Source organism: Cervus canadensis, chromosome 26, assembly GCF_019320065.1.
Source record: "Cervus canadensis isolate Bull #8, Minnesota chromosome 26, ASM1932006v1, whole genome shotgun sequence".
NCBI classification, from domain to species: Eukaryota; Metazoa; Chordata; class Mammalia; order Artiodactyla; family Cervidae; genus Cervus; species Cervus canadensis.
This window is the reverse complement of record NC_057411.1, coordinates 38,908,568-38,926,775: the sequence shown is the minus strand read 5'-3', so window position 1 is coordinate 38,926,775 and position 18,208 is coordinate 38,908,568. Positions and strand designations below refer to the sequence as shown.

The following is an 18,208-nucleotide window of genomic DNA, read 5'->3' as shown; positions in this document are numbered from 1 at the left end:
GGTGCGGGTGAGGAGTCTGGGGTCATACACCAAGCTCGTTACTGAAGCTCCCTCACGTGGACCACGGGTTAAGACATGGTACAGTTGTGTCAGCAGCCCGAGTCTATCCTGTGAGGGCACCAGCACACAGTAGGGCCATGTTTAGCATTGGTGATCCTGATGGGAACCGACAGGGCCTGCAGGCAGATGAATTTTGGTACCACTGTGGGCATTCCTGCTGTTTTAGAGGAACTTCCTGTTCCTCTAAAGGAACTTCCTGTCTTGCTTCTTGGAATGAAGGAGGAATTTTGAGCGTGTATGTATCATTCATGACAGGAGGGGAGGGGAGAGAGAAGGCTGGCTCTAGTGTGCAGGGGAAGAAACAGATCCTTAATGCAATTTTTTATTTCAGAAACAACAAACACCCCGCATCCATCTATTTCCTGCCTTCGCCTACCAGATCGGCAACTGTTCCTGCTCAGCCTTCCACTTGGCTATTCTTCCTGGGGCCACAGAATCTGCCAAGGGCTCATCTCTCTTTAAAGTAAATGAAGAACGTCCAGATTTGCTTTGGATGGATGGTGATGGTGAAACTCCCTGAGCACAGTGAAGGATGCCTGGAGCTGTCTGAGAGGACAGAGATGATCTGTCCAGCGTTGCCCCTCGGAGCCACCTGCTTTCCCAGGTTGCCTCTTTCCAGCATCCGCCCACAACACTCTTCCTGATACACCCTGGCTTTCATGCTTCACCCTTGGGATGAAACCCATTTATCCATTTATCCATCCATCCTTCAGTTCAACCATTCATCTATCTCTTTGTCTAATCATACATACATTCATTCTAATTCACCTATCCAACCTCTGTCCATTCATCCATCGTCCATCCACCAAACCATCCATCTATCCACCACCAATCCATCCTCCTTACATCCATCCATTCATCCATCACATATCCATCCATACAACTTCAACCCACTCAACAATCCATCTTTTATCCTTTCTCCTTCCCTCCACTTCCTTCTATCCATCCATAAATTGCTCATCCATCTTCCTTATTTCCTGTCATCTGTCAATCCATCCATCATCCATCCATCACCCAATAATCCACGCATCCAGCATCCATCTACCTACCTTCCTTTCTTACAACCTTTTTTCCTATCAACCACCCTTCCATTCATCCATTTATCAAATATTGACTACGTATTTACCTATGTACCCAGACTATGTTATGTGCAGTAGACAAAGAAGGGACAAAGAGTCAGATCAAAATGAGGGGAAAGACAGAACAAAGGAGGCACCTGACCCAAACCTGAGCCTGGGGGAGCTTGATTAGGAGTTGTCCAGATGTCCAAGGGCATTCCAAGAAGAAACAGCACAGTAAAGACTGAGAGCATGAATCAGGCTAAAGCTGTTTAGCTAGCTGGGGGGTGTGCAATGTAATGCACTGCACGGGAGACATCAGAACTTACTGAGGGTTCACTTGCATTCTGGGCAGGATTGTAATCTTGGACATATCTGTAGGTGTGTGTGCATGCATGTGTGCGTGTGCACATACACACACACACACACACACACACACACACACACACACGCTGTGTGGAGTCCTGGCAAGTGGAGATTGAACTGAACCCTTCCTTAACCTACTGTGGTAGATTCAAGAAGGCTTAGACTCAGAGGAGAGCAGCGTGTTCAAGGTCACACAGGCCTTAGGGGGCAGAGTTGGGATCTGAGCCAGCTCTGTCCAGCTCCCGAGCCCAGGTGAGGGGCACGAAGGGAATCCCGGGGTAGGGGGCGGCCTGAACCAGGGATGCACAAACCTCTGAGGTGGCAAGTTTCCTGAGTTGGCCATCTCCAGCAGTGCAGTGTGCTCACGTCCCAGGTCCCTGTGAGCGAGCGCTCCTCCACGGATACCACGGAACCCAGACCCCGCAGTGCGGACTGCAGGACAGGAACACAGGGAAGGATGAGCACCCAGCCCCAGATCTGAGCAGAGGACAAAACAGCAGCAGGCACGGAAACACCCAGGCCCAGGGCATAACATCTTCCTGCTTGTCATTCTCAGAGTAAATCTCCACATAAAGAACAGCAGCCCCATTAAATAGATGAAGAAACTGAGGCCAGGGAGGCACATTCTCCCCAGGGGGGCTGAGCTGGATGAGCATGCCCAGGAGGTGGCAGGCACTTAGAACTGCTCTCATCACTGAGCCCCTCCTCCCGGAGATGCTCAGATGGTGTCCTGTATGCCCCTGGGATGCAGTCAATCTTGGATATCCATCCAGTTTTCCCCAAAATGCATTGACTGTGCAAAGAGGGAAGGCAGGGTGGTCATTCTGACCCTGCCCTGGAAAGGACAGTCTGCTGACCTCACGGCTGGGGGTTGTTCTGCAGGAGCTTCCCTGTGCTTCCCTCCTCCCTCTTTGGCAGGAGAAAGCGTGGAGGGTGAGGCTCTGCTGCTGCTACCATCCCCCCTCTGCCCCCCTCCCCCTCCTATACATCTGCTTCTGAGGCTGGTACCAGCTCGTGAGCAAGAAGTGACAAGTAGGAAGAAGCAAAGCCAGCACGCTGGTGAAGGTCGGGTGGGAAGATGAAGTTGGCCTTGTCTCTGATGAAAGTGGGCCAAGGAAAGAGACCATCCCCCACCCCTGTCTCCATGGTAAGAGCTGTGAAAGGGGGACATTGGGAAGGCACCATAGCGTTGGCTCCAGGTTGGGTTGTTGGGATTCTCCCAGATTGCATTGAGGACACGGGTATCAATGAAACCAAGGCAACAACAGAGAGAGTTACAGAAATTCCCTGTGAGTAGGGGATGAGTAGAGAGCTCAGAGCTCCATAAGGAGTGCAGACTGGAAAGAAATGAGGTGTCTTCACGTATCTTCTGCAGAAAGGATGTGGCTGGGCTGTGCAGTAAGAGCCTTATCTGGTGGGGGGTGGGGCGTCAGAGGGTGATACTGGGGTTGGAGGGTGATGTTGGGGTCCAGAGGGGAAGGAGGACAGAGGTTGGAGTCTGGGCACAGAGATATCCATCCGCCCCCAGAGTGCCAGGCACCTATGTGTACACCATCACCCAAAACCTCTCAGCATCCCTGTGGACAAAGACTCTGACCTCCCTATTTATAGATGAGGAGACTGAGGCTCAGAGCCCAGAGGTCTAGACACCCAGCAGAGATGCCTGGACTTTCACCTTGGACTGTGTGACTCTGATCACCTACCAGGAAGTCTGCTCAAAATTTCCTTCTTTCTTTCTTTCTTATTTTTGATCACTCAATGCTATTTGTGTTGTATAAAAAGATTTAGTGTCCCCTGGTAATGGTAAAGAATCTGCCTGCAATTCAGCAGTCCTGGGTTCGATCACTGGGTTGGGAAGATCCCCTGGAGGAGGGCATGGCAACCCACTCCTGTATTCTTGCCTGGAGAATCCCATGGACAGAGGAGCCTGGCGGGCTACAGTCCGTGGGGTCGCAAAGAGTCAGACACGACTGAGCAACAAACGCTTTCCCTTTTCATAACGATTTACCACGAGAATAAAGGAGAAAACAAACAAAACACATGCATGTTGGAATCACTGAAAAATCAAGAAGACCAGGAAGAGAGAGGAAGTGGCGGAGGGGTGCCCTGATGCCCCCCGACACCGACCCTCACTCCTTTTCATGACAGTCCTGATGCATGTCTTTGCCAAGGTGGCATCTGAGTCAGGATCGTCACACTTGGGCTTTGCCAGCCTTGTGTGCATCTGCTTGTGCATCCTGACTCAGTGATCTGGGAGCAGGACGCGGGGTGGGGCAGGGTACCTGCAGATTCACCGTCACAGGCTGAGACTGGACAGCACAGACTGTCCTCGTCCACCTCGAACAGATGGTGGAGCCACAGCAGGACTTGGCGGAGCTCTGCCTTGGCATCTCCTTGATTGTCTTGGGGGCAGAAGGAAGGTGGCAGTAAGGACCCCTGACCGTGCCTGGTACTTTACACCTCTTGTTCACATCTTCAACCTCCCTAAGAAGCAGCTAACATGGTGCTTGCTTGACACCAAAGAAACCAGAGCTCAGAGAGGGGTGGGCACTTGCCCGAGGCCACACAGCTGGTATGGGAGGAAGAAGGAGGAGGGAGAATTCCAACCCAGACTCAGGCAATGTTAAGGCTTCCCACCACCCACACAGGGACAGATGCCAATGTCTGGAAAGTCTTCGTTCTCATTCACTTTATGATCATCATTGGTCCTGTCCTACAACCTTCCAGTTCTCTGGAACATACTCTCTGCCTTGGCCCCTGTGAAGGATCTCCTTCACAACCCCAAGGCTGACCCAACCATGAGCAAAGCTTTTTCCTGCCTCTGAGATGAGGAAGCATGGGTTGTAATACTGCATCCATCTGCTGGGTCCCTGATGGCCACATGAGAAGGACTTCCCTGCTGACCGCCCCCCACCCCCGGATATATGGCATAAGGGCAAAATAACCTTGTGTTCTCTTTGGACTGCGAGAATTTGGGTTCCTTGTTACTGCAGCATAGGAGGCTTGCAAAACCTCTTCTCTGCCTTCCTAGTTGAGGTGCTTACAGATTGCAGCTCTAGAAACAGACAAGGTCTTCTGGCTCCCTAAAAGGATGATGCGATGATGGTGGTGGTGATTATGGTGTTGATGGTGATGATGATGAAGATATGGTTGTGATGAAGATGGTGATTGAGATTTGGGATTCTAATGGTCTAGGGAGGCAGGGGACCCTCACACCACCCACTGATGCTCCCCAGAGTTGGCCCCAACTCACTTCTCTTTAGGAGAAAGGATTTGCTTGGTCCAGCCCCTTTTCCTCCTCTTAGGTACAAGCTGCCTCCATGAGGCATGCTCTCAGTGGGCTTGGCAACACACACAGGTCTATAGGGCAGGCTCTACCATGCCAGGGGTTCCCCCCTTCTCTTCTGTGACACATGGAGCAACGCCCTAGAGGTCAGTGTTAGGAAGTCACCTGTCTGCAGGATTGAGTCACAGCCTCCAATGCCCACTTTATTAGCCACAAAGATGGTATTTGACCTCTGCCTCTTCCTTTCCCTCTTGCTTGTCATCCTGCAGACCTTACACTGGAGTGTGCCAGCCCTCAGAGGGTCTTTGGAAAAGGGGGTGGGGGTGGTGGCTGAGGCATGGTCAGCCCCACTTTTGAGATGCTCAGAATGTAAATAGTAGTTCAGTCGCTCAGTCATGTCTGACTCTTTGCGACCCCATGGACTGCAGCACGCCAGGCCTCCCTGTTCATCAGCAACTCCCGGGGTCCATCCAAACCCATGTCCATTGAGTCAGTGATGCCATCCAACCATCTCATCCTCTGTCGTCCCCTTCTCCTCCTGCCTTCAATCTTTCCCAGCATCAGGGTCTTTTCAAATGAGCTGGTTCTTTTCCTCAGGTGGCCAAAGTATTAGAGTTTCAACTTCGGCATCAGTCCTTCCAATAAATATTCAGGACTGATTTCCTTTAGGGTGGACTGGTTGGATCTCCTTGCAGTCCAAGGGACTCTCAAGAGTTTTCTCCAACACCACAGTTCAAAAGCATCAATTCTTCGGCGCTCAGCTTTCTTTACAGCCCAACTCTCCCATCCATACATGACTGCTGGAAAAACCATAGCTTTGACTAGATGGAACTTTATTGGCAAGAGCGTGAAGGGGCAGATAAGGAGCACTGGGGGCTTTGACAATATGATGAGCTGCTTTCTGGCAGTTGCTTCCTCTACCAGGAGGTCCTCCCAGATGCCCTGCTGGGGGCTCCCCTCTGTACACAGTCATTGCTGTCTAGATGGCATCCAGGCCCACCTGTCCCTGGCTTGCTGAGTGACCTGCCTCTCAGTGGGCCTCCATCTCCTCATTTGGCAGATAGGGAAACCGGGTGACCTCACAAAGCCTGGATGACTCTGGGGAGAGCGCCTTTGTCTGGTGAGGGGCTCGAGGACCTGGTTGACATGTGATGACGGAGTGAGTCTGGACGCCTGAATACCTGCCTCACCTTTCCGAAGATTCTGCACGTGCTTCGTGTGGTTTGAGTTGTACGTCCAGCCTGGGGTGCTGAGGATCTGCAGGTGGGTGCTTGGGGGCAGCGTCATAGCCTCTTGCTGCTGGGGGTGAGGGTGAATCCCAGCTGTCTCTGCAAGGCAGATGGATGGAAGGAGAGGGTTTGGGCCAAACGTTTCCTCCTGGCATTCAGAGCTCTGCACAGCAAGTCACCCATTTCATTCAGTCTCACACCCCTCCCACCTGTGACCCACACCACAGGCAGCCTGAAGCATCTGTTGTTGAAAATGCCTCAAACCACCTTGAATCTCCAGTGTGGCCATTTAAAATTACAAATGAAGAGACAAGGCCCAGAGAGGGAACTTCATTTCTTCGAGATCACACAGGAAGTTAGCTTAGATCTCTCTTTGCTGTTCAAGGTCTGGGATGTCAGCTCCCCTTGTTTGTCATCTATTGCTATCTCCGCTCAGAGGGACCTCAGCTCTCCTCTTTCTAGCAATCGCTCTGTTCAACTCTGGGCTCCGGCTAGAGTTGCTGGCGCCTCACAATACCTCAGGCCACAGTGATTGGTCAGGCTTGGATCATGTGATTTGATCAGGACCAGATTCTTTCCCTAGGATCTCTGCTTTTGGGACCTGAGTCTCAATTCCTTTTGGGTAGGGGAGACCCACAGCCCTAGAGCTGTTCCCAACCAGGTCCCAGACTGGAGGAGAAAGAAGGTCTGTCTGCAGACAGAGGGAAGCTCAAGCGACGGAAGGAAGAAGAGGAGTGGTTTCATGAAGGGTGCAGCACCCAAGGCACAATTACACCCCAGCCCCTCTCTGGGGTGCATTGGCCTCTTAATAACGTCTCCTTGTGGCTCAGACAGATCAGCTTCAGTCTCTCTCATGTGCCACCAGAGGAGCCCAGAGTGGGACCCATGGATGGAGCTGGCCACAGCCATGGAACTTGCTCACCATGGCAACATCTGCTTTGCGGGAATGGCTCCCAGCTGCCAGGAAGGAACCACTGACTGACCTAGGAGCAGACCCCACTCTGCTGGCCCATCATGTCCCCTCTCCTTGGAAGCTGTCCCTGGACCTGGAGGTGGCCGGGCCGGCAGCTCTTGCCAGTCCTGGGAGAGATGGACATGAACACCTGCTCCCGAGAGGCCCTGAGCTGCCGTGCCTCCCTCCTGCCCTGCCCTCTTCTCCAGCTCCTCTCTTCATCCCAGGAGCTTCTCTGGGCCTGGCTGCCTCTTTACGGCCACAAGAGAGCATCAGCTGATTTCCCTTGAAGTTGACTGCTGAACTCCACTTGGTGTCAGGGCAACCTCCACCAGACCTACAGGGCACCAGGCCCTCTCTTCGGCAGCACTGTCTCTCCATCCTAAACCTGTATCCGCATGATTTGGTTCCCCAGGACAGCCCCTGAGGAATCCTTCAGGGGAGGGTCTGGCTCTAACGCGGGTACAACTTGTAGCATGCAACAGGCCGTCAGTAAATGACTCAAATGAGCCAGCTACAGTCCACCTGCCTGCTAATGCCCTGGGAAGGTTTGGCCTAAAACTCAAACAAACTGAAAAGTGAAAGTGTTCATCATTCAGTCGTGTTTGACTTTTTGAGACCTCGTGGACTGTAGTCCACCAGGCTCCTCTGTCCATGGGATTCTCCAGGAAAGAATACTGGAGTGGGCTGCAATTCCCTTCTCCAGGGGATCTTCCTGACCCAGGGATCAAACCCAGGTCTCCCACACTGCAGGCATATTCTTTATCATCTGAGCCACTAGGGAACACATAAAACTCAAAGAAGGAGAATCTTAAAAGCACATCCTAATTAAACCTCCTTCAACCGAATAGAAACTCAAAACAGTTGAATGATTACAGGAAAAACTTGGAAAATTGTGGGTTTGGCTCCAACCACTGCAATAAAGTAAATATTGCAATAAAGCCAGTCACAAATTTCTTGATTTTCCAGTCTGTATAAAATTTAAATTTACACTGTATTATAGTCTATTAAGTGTGTAATACCATTATGTCTAAAAAATGTATAAAACTTATTTTTAAAATTTGACTGTGTGGATCACAAAAAACTGGAAAATTCTTCAAGAGATGGGAATACCAGACCACCTGACCTACTTCCTACCTCATATAGAAATCTATATGCAGTTCAAGAAGCAACAGTTAGAACTGGACATGGAATAACAGACTGGTTCCAAATCGGGAAAGGAGTACGTCAAGGATGTATATTGTCACCCTGCTTGTTTAACTTATTTGCAGAGAACATCATGAAAAATGCTGGACTGGATGAAACACAAGCTAGAATCAAGATTGCCGGGAGAAATATCAATAACCTCAGATATGCAGATGACACCACACTTATGGCAGAAAGCAAAGACCTAAAGAGCCTCTTGATGAAAGTGAAAGAAGAGAGTGAAAAAGTTGGCTTAAAACTCAACATTCAGAAAACTAAGCTCATGGCATCTGGTCCCATCACTTCATGGGAAATAGATGGGAAACAGTGGAAACAGTGAGACTTTATTTTCTTGGGCTCTAAAATCACTGTAGATGGTGACTGCACCCATTAAATTAAAAGACGCATACTCCTCGGAAGAAAAGTTATGACCAACCTAGACAGCATATTAAAAAGCAGAGACATTACTTTGCCAACAAAGGTCCATCTAATCAAAGCTATCATTTTTTCAGGAATCATGTATGGATGTGAGAGTTGGACTTTAAAGAAAACTGAGTGCCGAAGAACTGACGGTTTTGAACTGTGGTTTTGGAGAAGACTCTTGAGAGTCCCTTGGACTGCAAGGAGTTCCAACCAGTCCACCCTAAAGGTGGACTGAATATTCATTGGATGGACTGATGCTGAAACTGAAGCTCCAATACTTTGGCCACCTGATGCAAAGAACCAACTCATTGGAAAAGACCCTGATGCTGGGAAAGATTGAAGGAAGGAAGAGAAGGGGACAACAGAGAATGAGATGGTTGGATGGCATCACCGACTCTATGGACATGCATTTGAGTAAACTCCGGGAGTTGGTGATGGACAGGGAGGCCTGGCGTGCTGCAGTCCATGGGGTCGCAAGGAGTCAGACACGACTGAGTGACTGAAATGAACTGACTAAAAACGATAATATCTCCTCTGAGTTTTCTTTGGGTTGTAATCTTTTCACAATAACAGTATCAAAGGTTATTAATTCCAGGTCCCCATAATAAATATAATAATAATGAAAAAGTTTGAGATATTTTAAGAATTAGAAAAATGTGACACATGGATGTGAACTGAGCAAATACTATTGGAAGAACAGTGCAGATGGACTTGCTCCATGCACAGTTGTCACAAATCTTCAATTTGTTAAAAAAAAAAGCAATATCTTCAAAGCTCTGTAAAGGGAAGCATATAAATTGAGGTATGCCTGTAGTGAGAATGATCAACCCATATATTGTATTTAGGTCTTTAAAGACTTCTCCATAGCAGCATCTTTAAATGGAGTCATTGTTTAATGCATTTCATGTTCACCTACTTCAATAAAGATATCAAACTGTAGGGATGTTTATCTACAGAAGTCTCAGTGGAGACAACTCATATACCTTGCAAATCAGAACATGGAATTAGAATCACCCTCACCTGTTGACAGAATATCTGGATTTAGATAAAACTCTTCTTTTAAATAAAGAAGTCTTGAAATAACTTGGTGATATACGTCATATTAAGAAAGAGAAAGGTGCATCAGGGGAGAAAATGGAGGAGAATCAGGGAAAAGATGTACAGAGCGATACGGGTGAGTCCCAAATCTACACTTACTAGCTGTATGATCTTAAATCATTGAACCTCTTTGAACCTCAGTTTGTCCATATTTAAAATGAAAGACTTGAATCTGAGGTTCCTGAGGTCTCCTCCTGCCCCAAAGTAGCTCAGATTCATGGGGGCACCAGCTGATTTCCATCCCTGGCCAGGTCGGCTCACCCCGGGGCAGGGATGACAGATGCTCCAAAAGGAGGCCCTCTTACCGCTCAGGTCTGGAATCAGCACGACGGGCCTGTGCTGCAGCGCCACCCCGCTCCTCGGGCCGAGGTCCCTGGTGAGGGTCCGGGGTCCCAGCAGGAGCCAGAGCACCGGGTGGACAACCGAGGTGTCATTCAGTGTGAGGTCGTCCGATGAGTTCCCTTGTTTGTTGTTCCACAACCGCTGATGGAGCATGACCTGCGGGGAAGAGTCATCTGACAGGCCCCGCCTGGCCCCTGGTGGGCCCGTGGTGACCAGAGGGGCCTCCTGCTACCTCCATCTGCCCGCTCCCTTGGCTGGAGACGCCGTGCGCCTGCTCCGACAGCAGCACCAGCCTGCTCTGCCTGTCCTGGATGAAGGCCGACTGAGTCGTGGGGTAGTAATTCTGTGGACAGAAATATTGCCAGACGGGTGGTCATGGTCATGGTCATGGCCAGGTGGGCCACCTGATCAGGCATCTCCCTCGGGCCCCCACCAGCCTCCCCACAGGCACAGTGGCAGCTCAGGGCAGCCCTGGTAGTAGCAGGGAGGGGCTCTGACTTGTGAGATGGACGCCCTGGGATTCAAATCCAGCTCCACTGCTTCTTGACCTTATGAGCTGGGGGACTCAGGCTGCCCAAGCCTCAGTTTCAGTTCAGTTCAGTCCAGTTCAGTCGCTCAGTCGTGTCCAACTCTTTGCGACCCCATGAACCACAGCACGCCAGGCCTCCCTGTCCATCACCTCAGTTTACCCACCTGTAAAAGGGGCTCCCAAACCATCCCTGAGAAACTGTGGCAGGAAGGGAATGAAGGCTTGGGTGTCAGTCCAGTCTGAGATAGGCTAATGGTTGCCCGATAGTAAAGGGCTCAAGCTTGGGCTGGAAAGCGGTCACACAGTCCACACCCTTTGCTCTGTTGGAGCAACATGTCTTGTGCCGAGGGCCTTGGACTCTCTGGAGCCCAGGCCACAGGGGGTGAGAACCAGCCAACAGGGATGAGAGGGACCAGAAACTCAAGAAAGGCAGAGCAGGGAGGGGCCACATTCTCCACTGGAAGGAGGAAAAACTAACTTGGATTGAGGCTCACAAGGCGCCCAGCCTGGCACGGCTCCTGGATCATCCCAGCTGATCACACAGCGCTGGGGGGAGGTTACCCCCTTTCCCAGGAGAGCACCGAGGCCCAGGGAGGCCGAGGGACTTGTCCCAGATCACGCTGCTGGGGGCAGAGCATCTCAGAGCTGGACTGATTGCAGAAATCAGCCTGTGCTCACGTTTCCCAGGCAACCAGGCAGTAGCCTGCCTAAGAGCAGCAAAGGAGGGTCACAGCCGCCCAGGCCTGGACAGGCACCTGCATCTGCTTCATCCTCAGAGCAATCCCAGCGGGTCAGTCATCTGACAGAGGAGGACACGCCATGCCCACAGTGGACCTCAGGGACTTTCCTCATATGTGGGGGCCCAGAGCTCTGACCCCAGGTCTGAACAAGCCTGGGTCTCAGCCCCTAACGGCACACGTGGATGACAGAGGTTCTGGGAGATGCTCTGGAGGCCTCTGCCGCTGGAGCTAAAGGGGTGTCTCCAGCCTCTGGAGAGAGGCTGCCTCTCAGGTCTGTGGTCACTGCTCCCATGAGGCACCACAGGACATACCCGAGCGATGGTGTTCGCCTTGTACTCCTTGTAGGCTCTGCGCTGCATCTGGTACCCATTGTTGTCGGAGTAGAGGACCCGGCCGGTGTTGAGATTGGTGCTGGTCCTCAAGATGGCCTCGCAGTTCAGCTCCAAGGGGCCCACCCTGTGCTCCTGCTCTAGGCGATGACACAGCAGCTCCCCGTCAGCGCCCGGGGGCCCGCGGGCCAGCCGGGAGTAGATGGTGTAGGTGGGGTCACTGTCATTCCCCGTTCTGGAGGAGGAGCGGAAGAGATACGTCAAGCTGGGGGAGACTTCCGGATGCCAGTCCCTCGTCCTTCCCTACCTTCATCTCCTCCTGTTTCCCCCCTCCCTCCTTCCGTGGGCAGAGGGGCTTCTTGGACAAAAAACAGGAGGAGCCCCCCTTCCCTGAAGGCACAGAGCATCTGGCCAGGCCTGGGTGGCTTGTTTCTCTTCTGTTAATGAAAACACAAGAACTGCTCTGGTGTGTAACGTCATTACCACCACGGGCTACTGTCCCACCTCTGGACTTAGATGCCAGCAAGATGATACAGCACAGGCAAGCCCAGCCGGGACTGCAGAGGCTGGACCATCTCATGTCTGCACCGAACTTTCATTGAGGAAGGGCCACGTGTGAGCACAGGTCCAGGAGCTGGGTGTCTGGAGCAGAGACATTTCCGCATTCACCTGCCCACGAGCACCCACCTGCGCTGGGCACAACCAGAGGGGCCGGCCTAACTGTAGAAGTATTGCCAGATCTCAGTCACGAGCTCGCCCTGGACGATCATTCCCACAGTCTCCCACACTGGCTTCGCGGTTTCATTGGATGTAAACACATAGTTATCGGAAATGGGTCCCTGATCCTCATCACCATTCACCTCATACTCCATGAACTGCTGGGTCACTTTTATGGTTTGGTTATTCTGCCTGCAGTGGTGGGAAAGAGAAAAGAGCGTTATTCTCTTGTTAATGGCCCAACCCTCTGATGGGAGCCAGGCTCACAAGCCTCTATACACACACCAGCCTGGAACCAGGAGTGAGCAGAAGTGACCTCTGTAGAAGCTGGGTGGCATATCTGTCGATGCAACATTACTGAGCCCTCAAGAGGAATGAGGTTCTCATCCATGCTGCCCTGTGGGTGAATCTTGGAAATGTGATGCTATATGAGAGAAACCAGTCTCCAAAGGATCCCAGGTGGTGTGATGCCATTGCAGGAAATGCCCACAGAGGCAAATCCGGAGAGACAGAAAGGAGATTCCAATAGCCAGGGCCCTGGGGGAGGTGGAAGTGGGGACTATGGGGATTCTTTTTGGAGGTGATGGAAATATCTGAAAACTGGAGTTTCCTGCACACCTCTGTGAAAACAGGAAACAGCACAGACGTGTATGGTGTAACATGGTGACTTGTATGCTATGTGAAATATATCAACACGCTTGTCATATATGAAAGAACAAAGGCCCTCCTCCAGCAAACTGGGCCTGGGGTGGTCTGTGCACATAGTTGCTGTCCCCCTCAGGCTTTTGCACAGGCAGATCCTTCTAAGGAACCACTATCCGCTCGTCTGACCCACGGATTCCCTCCAGACTTCAAGGCCGCAGGCCTGGCTCTGGGGGTCTCATCCCTGCCAAGCCTCCTCTCAGCCACCCTCTGTCTATTCCAACAGGCTGCCCTCTCTGGCTGTGTGGCAGGTGCTGGCTGTACCCTTCCTGGGGGGTGAGGGAGCCCAGTAAGAAGCACACCTTCCCTCACCTGAGCCCAAAGCACCTGAAGACACACCGGGGTCAGGCAGATGGACAGCAGGATGCTCCTGGGAAGGGCTGTGCGGGAATGTGGCTTGGGCGTGGGGCACCCATGGGTGGGCAGAAAGGGATGGGGAGCTGGAGCCGGCCCTTCAGGGCATTCCAGAAGGGGCGTGGGGCCTGAGTGATGACGGAGCCCAAAGCCGGCCTGCAGGCTTCCCCTTTCCCTGCCTGACCAAGGAAAGAGGCTCACATGTGCTGGGGTTGTACCCCATTTCTGCTGCTCCCCCACACCCTCTGCTGACCTCTCATGCTGGATCCTGTGGGTCCTGGTTGCTTTTGTGGCCCAGCCTAGACTCACACAACCTAGAAGTGAAGCTGGCTACACAGCAAGGATCTTCACGACCATCACATCCTTGCCATGCCAGTGAGGAAATGAAGAGGCAGGTGGGGTATTACCTGCCCAGCTCCCAGGACCCTCCTGGCCTCAGAGGCAGCAATGGCTGCACCTCACCTCTCCCAGATGCTGTCCATCAGGTTGCTGTCCTTGTCCAGGTACACGGTGTAGCAGTCATTCTCCACGTGCACCAGGCGCCTGACCACGCTTGAGTCATGTCTCCTGGGCCTGCGGCCAAACTGCTTGGTGTTGGCCATCATGGCCTCATTCTCCTGAGTGTCCTCCTTGGCCCTCCTGCTGGGCTTGATGACATAATACTGGTAACTGAGTCCTGGGATCGTGGTCAGCACAAGCAGGTCATAGACAGATGGCATCTCCTTTGAGTTCTGAACCTGCAAGGCCAGAGGGACAGGATCACATGATGGATGTCACATGGGGGGAAGACATCTCAGTCTCCTTAGCAACCCTGGGCTTACACACCTCCTGGATGGCGTGCTTGCTCCCCATGGGGGCAGCAGGGTCATCCATCATTGGGCTGATCTGGACTCCCCTCCTGCATCCTTTCTGCTCAACAGGGTCCTAGCCCAGCCCCTTTCCCCTCCTCCTTCCCTTCTCCTTTGGGGCTGAAAAAGCAACGTCCCTTCTTCCCAACTCTCCCTGCTGTTTCCTGCCTCTGAGCGTTTGCTCACGCTGTTCCCTCGACCCGGAGGGCCTCCCCTTTGGAGGGAGCTCTCTTGTCTCTTCATCCTCCAATTTCCCGGAGGAGGGAGGTTTTCAGGTCATCCCTCCAGGATTTTCCTTATCTCCAAGTTATCTGATTTAGGGACGGGATGAGGACTCTGGGTCCATGCAGGGAGGCCCCTGACTCTTTGGGGAACAGGTGCCATCTCTGGGCTTCTGTTGGGGGTTTTGTGGTAAGGCGGGGGGCTATTAGCAAATTTATGTGGCTCCTTATAAGATAGACTGGGACCGGGCCCCCTTGCTTCAGTGCTGCAATGCTTGGACACGCCTCTCCTCGAGCAACAAAATGCAAAGAAATTGTATGGGACTAAAAAGAACCACATGTATGCGCAGTTGAGGGCAAATTCTGGACAAAAGATTAAAAAAAAAAAACCTAAAAAACTTAACTGCCACTTTTTTTAAAAGAGTCTGGAGCAAAAGCAGGGGTCAGATCAAAAGCATGGACCCTGCATACACCACCACCTAAGGAGTGGGCAAACACCTCAGCCACCTCTCCAACCCAACTAGTGGGCCCACCCCTGCCCTCACCCCATACAAAGAACCAGCTCCCCTCTTGGAGAATAAGCAAGCAAGGGAAACTGTTGTTGTTTTCACCCTGCCCCCATGCTGCCACAGGGGCCCCAATAAAGCCTTGCCTGAATTTCTTGGTCTGGGCTCTGATCAACTTCTATTATTTAAAAATGCCAAGTACCCTGGTCAGCGAGGCTTCCCTGGTGGCTCAGATGGTAAAGAATCGGCCTGCAATGTTGGAGACCCGGGTTCAGTCCCTGGGTCAGGAAGATTCCCCTGGAGAAGGAAATGACAACCCACTCCAGTATTCATGCCTGGAGAACCCCATGGCTAGAGGATCCTGGCAGGCTAAAGTCCATGGACTCACAAAGAGTCAGACACAACTGAGCAACTAACATATTCACCCTGGTCAGTAATAGACCCTCCAACACGGCCTTTCTGTGAACAAAAGCAAGCATCTTGTCCCCACCCATAACCCCTAAACCTGTCCTGAAGCTTTTCCTCCACTATGGTCATCATGGGCCACATTCTCTACCTTCTTATTTTGTTCCTGTCTGGATCCCCCTGCTAGAATATGAGCCCCCAGGGGGCACGGACTTTTGTTGGCTTGGTAATTAGAATTTCTCCAGCACCTAGATTAAGGCCTGACACAGAGTAGGTGTTCAGTCATCCTTAAGTGTGTTTACTCTTAGTGGGTTTCGCCTTTGGTTGAGGAGGAGGGTGTTATGTGTTCAGTCTGCTCAAACCAACACCCATCAATGTCAGAGGAACCCTTCCTCTCGGTCTCAGCTAAGGACTACTGTCTGGACTGCTAGGTCCTCACTTCATGCCTCAACTGTCCAGTTCTGTGTCTGTTTCCTGAATCCATGGGGTCTCCGGTGTCCAGGGGCCCAGAGTGGGCATTCAGGAGTGTTTGCTGAAAGGTTGCTGATGGCAGAACCTCTTCCACCTCCCCAAGGAAGAGTTGGCTGGGTGACAAATAGGGTGCTGTCTGGGACCACATCCAGCTCCAGGTTTTGGGAGGAGATGGGGTGGGACCACCCACTCATACTGGATGAGGGTTTAAGGAATTTGCCCCCAGCCCCTAACAAAGCACTTCTATAAAGATCCACTTGTAAAACTCTGCATGGATTTTCCTATACAAAGTGGGAATTTTGATAATACTACGAAAGTGAAAGTGTTAGTTGCTCACTTGTGTCCAACTGTAGCCCACCAGTTTCCTCTGTCCGTGGGATTCTCCAGCCAAGAATGCTGGAGTGTGTTGCCATTTCCTTCTCCAAGGAATCTTCCCAGGGATCAAACCCAGGTCTCCAGCACAGAAAGCACATTCTTTACCACATGAGCCACAAGGGAAGCCCTTATAATATTATATATAGTCCTATATGGGGGGATGCCACCCATGCAGCCCACACCAGGAGACCTCCCAGCTTAGGGACGGTAGAAGTGATTTCAGGCCAAATCAGATGCCCAAAGCCTAGGATCAGTGCCCTGGGTGGATCCCACCGACCTTGAGGACAATGTCCTCATAGTGACAGTGGGGTTGTCATTGCTCACTAAAATGGCCCCCACTTCTCGGGGGTCCCTGCCTAGAACAGAGGCAGCAATCACAGGTGCAACTGAGACAGGATTCCTGCCCATACCTGTGCAGGCACGGGGTGGCCTGACTCATCTGTGACGCTGACCTCGGGGAAGTCCACAGTCAGGGTGACGATGGGGGTGACTGTCCAGGCCAGGGGGTTGTAGATCACGGCAAGGAATCCCCCAGGCTCAAGACCTGCACACACACAAGAGGTTTACTTGCTGCCATGGGACACACTCCGCACACCTGGGTGTCCCTTAGAACAAGGGAAACTGAGGCAGGTGAGACCAACCCTGCAGACTCCAGGGAGAGGGACAGACAGACACGGGGGCTCAGACAGGCAGCCCCCTCCACACTCTGTTCATGGCGCTGTCTCGGTTCCCAAATGTGGGGTGGGGGGTGTCCCTGCAGAAGCTGAGGGTCCATGTACCCCTCACCCATCTCTCCCTGTCAGCCCAATTTCCTGGTGAGTACAGTGAGCCCCAGAGAGGTAGAATCACCTGCACAAGGCCTGGTGACTCACCTGGATGGGGACTCAGAGTCTGAAGCTCAGGTGGTCAGGCCCCCTCCCTGGTCCCAGAAGCTTTCTTCTCAGAAAGGGGCCTAGACTTTGCCAGACTGCAGGGGCTCCCGGCAAGGGCCTTGCTTACCTGTGTGGGCTGGGAACCTGTCCTGGATGATGGCGGACATCAGCTTCTGCACCCCATGCATCCCGGTGTTCAGACGTCCCACAAACATGTCACTCACCTTGGGGGTGTGAGTCCCGGTGATGGCTTCATGGTGCTGGACCTGTGTCCCCGCCCCGAGCAGGACAAGAGTGGGGTCAGGACCTGCCCCTGCTCAGCACCTGCTCTTCCAGGACCCACTGGGCACAGGCTCTCTTTCCTTCTTAGCAGGTGCTGGTGGGGAAGGAGGGAGTTCCTCCCACTTTACAGAAGAGGAAACTGAGATCGGAGAGGCTGATGGACTTGCCCAACTTTGAAGACCTTGTGAAAACCTATACCAGACTCCCTGACCTGGGACAGAAAACAGACTTTCAGAGGGACCCTCCCCAGCTTGATCACTGAGGAAGGCTTTCTCATTTCTCCTTGCTATTATTTGGAACTCTGCATTCAAATGGGTATATCTTTCCTTTTCTCCTTTGCCTATCACTTCTCTTCTTTTCACAGCCATTTGTAAGGCCTCCTCAGGCAACCGTTTTGCCTTTTCACATTTCTTCTTCTTGGGGATGGTCTTGATCCCTGCCTCCTGTACAATGTCATGAACCTCCATCCATAGTTCTTTAGGCACTCTGTCTATCAGATCAAATCCCTTGAATCTATTTCTCACTTCCACTGTATAATGGTAAGGAATTTGACTTAGGTCATACCTGAATGGTCTAGTGGTTTTCCCTACTTTCTTCAATTTAAGTCTGAATTTGGAAACAAGCAGTTCATGATCTGAGCCACAGTCAGCTCCTGGTCTTGTTTTTGCTGATTGTATAGAGCTTCTCCATCTTTGGCTGCAAAGAATACAGTCAATCTGATTTCGGTATTGACCATCTGGTGATGTCCATGTGTAGAGTCCTCTTGTGTTGTTGGAAGAGGGTGTTTGCTATGACCAGTGCGTTCTCTTGGCAAAACTCTATTAGTTTTTGCCCTGCTTCATTCTGTACTCCAAGGCC

At 51.8% G+C, this 18,208-nt stretch overlaps 1 pseudogene; it reads right to left on the bottom strand.

The window, feature by feature from the left end:
• Nucleotides 1–508: 508 nt before the first annotated feature.
• LOC122428156 overlaps nt 509–18,208 on the bottom strand; it is a 65,713-nt pseudogene continuing 48,013 nt past the window's right edge.